We start from the raw sequence: 6885 nt of genomic DNA, 5'->3' as shown, positions 1-6885 counted from the left end.
GCTGTGATGATGCTACACCTTTGGATGCTGTCACCATGACATATGTCTCAACTATGGAGGCCTACAATCATCCAGTGACTGCTGTACAGTGGCATCCAGAGAAAAATACATTTGAATGGGAAATACCAACAATTCCTCACTCTGCAGACGCAATTCAAGTAACTCAAAGCGTTGCCAACTTTGTTATTAAGTGAGGATCGAAAAGGCCGGGTTCATACGCTTAACTGTGAGAGGTTGACAGAGCTTATATATCTGCAATGATTCAGCAAGAGAGAGATGACAAGATGTACTGTTGTTTCTTTGATTAACTTTGGCATGAAACTGAGGGATATTAAAGTTGAGCTACTAAAAGGTTTTGAGGAATGACGGCCTGAACATAAACCACCAACACAAGTTGAGGAAATCAGAGAAGTCTGTGGTTGCAAAGGAGACACCTCAATCATCAAAGCAGAAGATCAAGCAGAATACAGGGCCTTCATGGAAAAATTTGAATTGGTTTCACCGTGCGGATGCATCTCACAGAGCTATTTTAAGACATAGAGAAAGCTTTAAGGACATTATTGTTTCACCCTCTATTTTTCTTGACCATGTGCCATGAAGGTGTAACTATGAAATGCAATGCGTTCTAGAAACATGGGAGTCAAAAGACCGTAACAGCAATGACAGGGTGGATGCCTCTCATTTAGTTTGATTCTACCCTCTATGGTTTTGTAGTATGTAGGCATTCCAGTTTTGTAACTGTATTTTAGAATTGCTGCTTCTCCAAAGCTTCAAGGTAATCCTCAAGTTGCTTGCATCAAGACATCAAGGATTAGGGTAGAATTCCAGTCCATTTAATGATTTCCTCACAGGTGTTTTTTCTAAGTGTTTTAGTTCTCAATAATTATGTTAGGCCTAAGCTTGAGGTGATCTTTGATGAGGAAAAAGAAGGTAACCCACTCTAACCTTATGAAGGACACAGAGAATGTGATTCTGAATCTCAGCATAGCAAAGGTGAAACTGAAGAATGGCAACAACAGATATTCAATTTTGTAAGAAGTTTAGAGGAAGACTGTGTTTTTTAAATCACACAGCAGTTTCGTAGCGCGCTACGAAACTGCTGTAGGTGGCGTTTTCAAAGCAGACAAACAGTTTGGTGAGATGATCAGGAAATTTGAAATAGAGACACCTGTCCATCAATACAGCATACAGCACATCCAAGATGTGGCAGTCCGCTCTATTTTGGTTAATTAAAGGTTAAAAGCATACTCCTTTGGATTCGAATATGTTGAGGCAAACCAAGGACCGACAAGCAGGAACAGTTTCCTACATTTCAGGGTGTTGGAAAACATGTTATATTAAAGGCTAGCAAGAAACTGCAGACACCTGTCACAGCCAAACTAAAAGAAGCCATTTGTCAGAGGATGAGCCTATTCTCTCCTTCTTCTCGTAGGAGTACCATCTTGGTTGTAATAAATGCCATTTCCAGCATGATGTAGAATTAGAGTTTTAATTGTTTTAGGACTCTTTGTAATCACAGCGCAATACCTTTGTATTTAATAAGTTTGTTTAGATAGAGATAAGGCAATTAATGATAGGATTTCGAGCTCTCCCCTCATGCTTGTTGAGGAGACTCAAGGTAGTTTAGTTTTGGTTTTCCTATATATAGGAGAAACTCTGATGTAAACGAGGTTGGATATTTTATACAAAAACAGAGTTTTATTTGGGCCATTGTAAAGACTTATTACAGTAATAGTAAAACAATGGTTGTTTCTTCTCAAGATTCTCAATGGATTATTTTGTTCAAATGTGATGGTGGTTTATTCTCTTAATGTTCTTTTACAGCCTTGTTATAGCACAATCACTCAGAATTCATTTTTAATGCTCTGACTTCCTGTATGTTTAGCAAGCTGTGGCTTATGTGAAATATGTTTGAACATCTGATGCAAAGAGCCTTGACTTCCATGAAATGACTGTACTTTTGTTTATTAAATGTGTGAGACTCCATAGCCCAATGAAGACCAAATTTGATGTGTGTCCAACCAGCTTTATTTTCATAAGTGTGTGAAGAGTTAGCCCTCTGTTGTTGTGATTGATTTCTATCAAAAGTCTGTGAGAGAGCCCTCTCTGACTAAGGAGGCTAATCCTTAGTCTAAAGTCTGGTTGAAAGAGTTACATGAAATCTTGCTTGGCTGCAGCCCTTAGTACTGATTTTGTGATAACATTTTGGTGCGTCTGCCGGGAGCCTGATGATTACTCATTCCCGAAGTTTTAAGATTGAATTTCTAAAGGTAGCAGGAATTCAAAGTGGTTTTCGAGGCTGCAAACCTACCTTGGCGACTCCATTGTTGAAGAATTCGAAAGTCATACATTCATGGTGATTCCACTGGAGGTATGAAGGACCCAGATCCTACCATTCTTACTTCAAGGTATGCATGCATAGATTTTTCAGGAATTCATGGTTTCCCAAATCATTTTCCCAAGGATGCATATTTTCTAAGGAATGGTCCAAAATTCAACGGAGAAGATTTGAGTTTAACCTTGAAGCATATAACAGAATTTTGTCATTTTACTGAGCTTCTTAGAGTTAAACATGAGGATGTTTGCATTATGTTATTCTATGATTCACTTCAAGGGAAATGCAAACAATGGATTGAAAGTTTTCCTATCAAATCCGTTAAGTCATTTCAAGACTTATGGCTTATGTTTTTGGAGGAATGGATAGATAGGTCAGAGGTGGGGGTAGACTCTCCCTTAGTTGAAAGTTTTAAACAATGGAATAATGATCGTAGTAATGGAGAAACAGTTGAAATTTTTTCTTTGTCTTTGTCCTCATATCTAAAATCCTTTGACTGCAAGACAGAAGATAGGATGAGATTTTTTGATGAATTTGCTGAGGACCTTGAAAAAGAAATTGAAGGTTTAGAAGGACAAATTCAGGCATATAGTTTTCATAACCATGATCATTATTTTCAGCAGCTCTCTATGGAAGAACATAAGGAGAGAGTCTTGTTTCCTTTCTCTTTTACACTTGAGGAAATGCACACTGTTGTTGAAGGTCAGTTTGCACAACCAGAAAGTTACAAGAAAAATCAAGCTGATCATGTATTCTGGGATCCTATAGCTGATTACATGGAAGAGTTTTACTCTCAAGTTTTTCAGTTTTCCTATAAAGATCAGAGACAAATTCAGTGGCAGCGGTCATCATACTATCATATTGGCTCTGAATTCCGATGCAGTCAAAGGAACCAAGTATCAGATAAAACAGAGGATTGGCTACATTGGAAATTTCATATTGATTGAGCAGAAGGAAGTTGAAATGGTTAGGGTAGGTAGGTAGAGGTAAATGCAAATAAGCTCAAGGTTAACTGAGCATGTTTTTTTTTCAGTAGATGTAGTTTTCTTTCTCCTACAGTCATGCTTGTCAAGCAAATTTCTGTTTGTCACAAATGGATAAGGCACTGGAGCTGCATGTTCTTAGTGCACCACAAGGGCACACTATCCCAAGTGGAGCCGCTGTTATCACTGAAAATGCTATTGCCAAAATTTTTTTAGCCTAGCTTAAAGACAGGGTGTTTTCGCAGCGCCAGAATTCTTTTAGCAGTTTCGCAGCACTACCTGTTTAGGTGATTTTGTAGCGTGCTACGAAATTGGGGATTTGTTCGAGTTTTCAATGGAGGTCCAAAATCTTAGCATGCTTATTGAGCAAGTTAGCTCTTCCAGCAGTTGGGAATGATAATAGAATAGTGCATGAGCCAAACTTATTACAATAAATTGTGGCACCTATCCTTACGAAACTTTTGACAGCTCCCTGCCTTCCTTACGTTTACGTGTCCCTCTGCATTCCTTACGTGTTTGCTCGGGGCTTGTTTGCGCAGAGTCATCTTGATCTTTAGACTGATAATATGTTATGGAAGAAAGTGCAAGGCAAGGTTGTGCTGTGTGAGAAATTAGCACCTAATCTTTCTTTACAAAATGGTGACTGCAAACCTTGTGCTGCCCTGTTACATATGTTGCTATATCTGCATCGTGGTTTGCAAGATTCAACTTCTTTGAACTTCAGAATCCAGAATCATAATTTGCTGCTTGCGGAGACAGAAGGGTCCTATACATCACAACAAAATTTCACAAACTTGGATATTCATGTTGGTCAGTCTTACTCATTCCTGGTGACGATGGACCAGAATGCAAGCAGTGATTATTACATGGTGGCAAGTGCGCGCTTTGTTAATACAACTATTTGGTCCAATGTTACGGGTGTGGCAATATTGCATTATTCCAATTCTAAAGGTAAGGCAAAAGGGCCTCTTCCAGATGGTCCGGATGATTATTATGACAAGTACTTCTCTATGAACCAAGCAAGATCTATCAGGTGGAATGTATCTGCCGGGGTTGCTAGGCCTAATCCACAGGGGTCTTTCAAATGGATCTATCAATGTCACTCAGGTCTTTGTGTTGAAAAACAAGCCACCAGAATTGGTCAATGGGAAACGACGTTGCACTTTGAATGGGATCTCTTACCAAGCTCCTGCAACTCCACTCAAGCTTGCTGATCATTTTAATCTAACCGGAGACTTCAAACTTGATTTCCCAGACAGACAAATGAACAGGACACCAAAGCTTGATACGTCAATAATTAACGGCACCTATAAAGGATTCATGGAAATCATTCTACAGAATAATGATACAACTGTGCAAAGTTATCACATGGATGGCTACGCCTTTTTCGTTCTCGGGATGGACTATGGAGATTGGACCGAAGACAGCTGAGGAACTTACAACAAATGGGATGGAGTTGCTCGTGCCATAGCACAGGTTTTCCCCAATGCCTGGACAGCAATTCTAGTATCTCTAGATAATGTTGGCATGTGGAATCTCTGAGCTTAAAACCTAGATACCTGGTATCTGGGTCAGGAAACATATGTAAGGGTTGTGGATCCAGAGATAAACAACAAAACTGAGTTGCCTCTGCCTAGCAGTGCTCTTTACTGTGGTGCCCTCTCGCACATGCAGAAGCCACAATCCCATACAAATGATAAAAAAGCGTCGGCGTCATCTATCAATGTTGGCATGGTTACATTGCTAGGCTTCCCAAGCTGTGTGGAGAACATACCACCAAATAAGCTCAACTAAGCTGTGATGATGCTACACCTTTGGATGCTGTCACCATGACATATGTCTCAACTATGGAGGCCTACAATCATCCAGTGACTGCTGTACAGTGGCATCCAGAGAAAAATACATTTGAATGGGAAATACCAACAATTCCTCACTCTGTAGACGCAATTCAAGTAACTCAAAGCGTTGCCAACTTTGTTATTAAGTGAGGATCGAAAAGGCCGGGTTCATACGCTTAACTGTGAGAGGTTGACAGAGCTTATATATCTGCAATGATTCAGCAAGAGAGAGATGACAAGATGTACTGTTGTTTCTTTTATTAACTTTGGCATGAAACTGAGGGATATTAAAGTTGAGCTACTAAAAGGTTTTGAGGAATGACGGCCTGAACATAAACCACCAACACAAGTTGAGGAAATCAGAGAAGTCTGTGGTTGCAAAGGAGACACCTCAATCATCAAAGCAGAAGATCAAGCAGAATACAGGGCCTTCATGGAAAAATTTGAATTGGTTTCACCGTGCGGATGCATCTCACAGAGCTATTTTAAGACATAGAGAAAGCTTTAAGGACATTATTGTTTCACCCTCTATGTTTCTTGACCATGTGCCATGAAGGTGTAACTATGCAATGCAATGTGTTCTAGAAACATGGGAGTCAAAAGACCGTAACAGCAATGACAGGGTGGATGCCTCTCATTTAGTTTGATTCTACCCTCTATGGTTTTGTAGTATGTAGGCATTCCAGTTTTGTAACTGTATTTTAGAATTGCTGCTTCTCCAAAGCTTCAAGGCAATCCTCAAGTTGCTTGCATCAAGACATCAAGGATTAGGGTAGAATTCCAGTCCATTTAATGATTTCCTCACAGGTGTTTTTTCTAAGTGTTTTAGTTCTCAATAATTATGTTAGGCCTAAGCTTGAGGTGATCTTTGATGAGGAAAAAGAAGGTAACCCACTCTAACCTTATGAAGGACACAGAGAATGTGATTCTGAATCTCAGCATAGCAAAGGTGAAACTGAAGAATGGCAACAGCAGATATTCAATTTTGTAAGAAGTTTAGAGGAAGACTGTGTTTTTTAAATCACACAGCAGTTTCGTAGCGCGCTACGAAACTGCTGTAGGTGGCGTTTTCAAAGCAGACAAACAGTTTGGTGAGATGATCAGGAAATTTGAAATAGAGACACCTGTCCATCAATACAGCATACAGCACATCCAAGATGTGGCAGTCCGCTCTATTTTCGTTAATTAAAGGTTAAAAGCATACTCCTTTGGATTCGAATATGTTGAGGCAAACCAAGGACCGACAAGCAGGAACAGTTTCCTACATTTCAGGGTGTTGGAAAACATGTTATATTAAAGGCTAGCAAGAAACTGCAGACACCTGTCACAGCCAAACTAAAAGAAGCCATTTGTCAGAGGATGAGCCTATTCTCTCCTTCTTCTCGTAGGAGCACCATCTTGGTTGTAATAAATGCCATTTCCAGCATGATGTAGAATTAGAGTTTTAATTGTTTTAGGACTCTTTGTAATCACAGCGCAATACCTTTGTATTTAATAAGTTTGTTTAGATAGAGATAAGGCAATTAATGATAGGATTTCGAGCTCTCCCCTCATGCTTGTTGAGGAGACTCAAGGTAGTTTAGTTTTGGTTTTCCTATATATAGGAGAAACTCTGATGTAAACGAGGTTGGATATTTTATACAAAAACAGAGTTTTATTTGGGCCATTGTAAAGACTTATTACAGTAATAGTAAAACAGTGGTTGTTTCTTCTCAAGATTCTCAATGGA

The 6885-nt window shown here is 39.4% G+C and overlaps 1 pseudogene; it reads left to right on the top strand.

The window, feature by feature from the left end:
• Nucleotides 1–3884: 3884 nt before the first annotated feature.
• On the top strand, nucleotides 3885–5112 carry LOC149180853 (monocopper oxidase-like protein SKU5 pseudogene; annotated as a pseudogene).
• Nucleotides 5113–6885: the final 1773 nt, after the last annotated feature.

This window comes from Pinus tabuliformis, chromosome 3_2 (genome assembly GCF_031772625.1).
Source record: "Pinus tabuliformis cultivar Carrire ecotype Pingquan chromosome 3_2, CPIR1, whole genome shotgun sequence".
NCBI lineage: Eukaryota > Viridiplantae > Streptophyta > Pinopsida > Pinales > Pinaceae > Pinus > Pinus tabuliformis.
The sequence above is the reverse complement of the archived record's forward strand: the minus strand, read 5'-3'. Positions and strand labels throughout refer to the sequence as shown.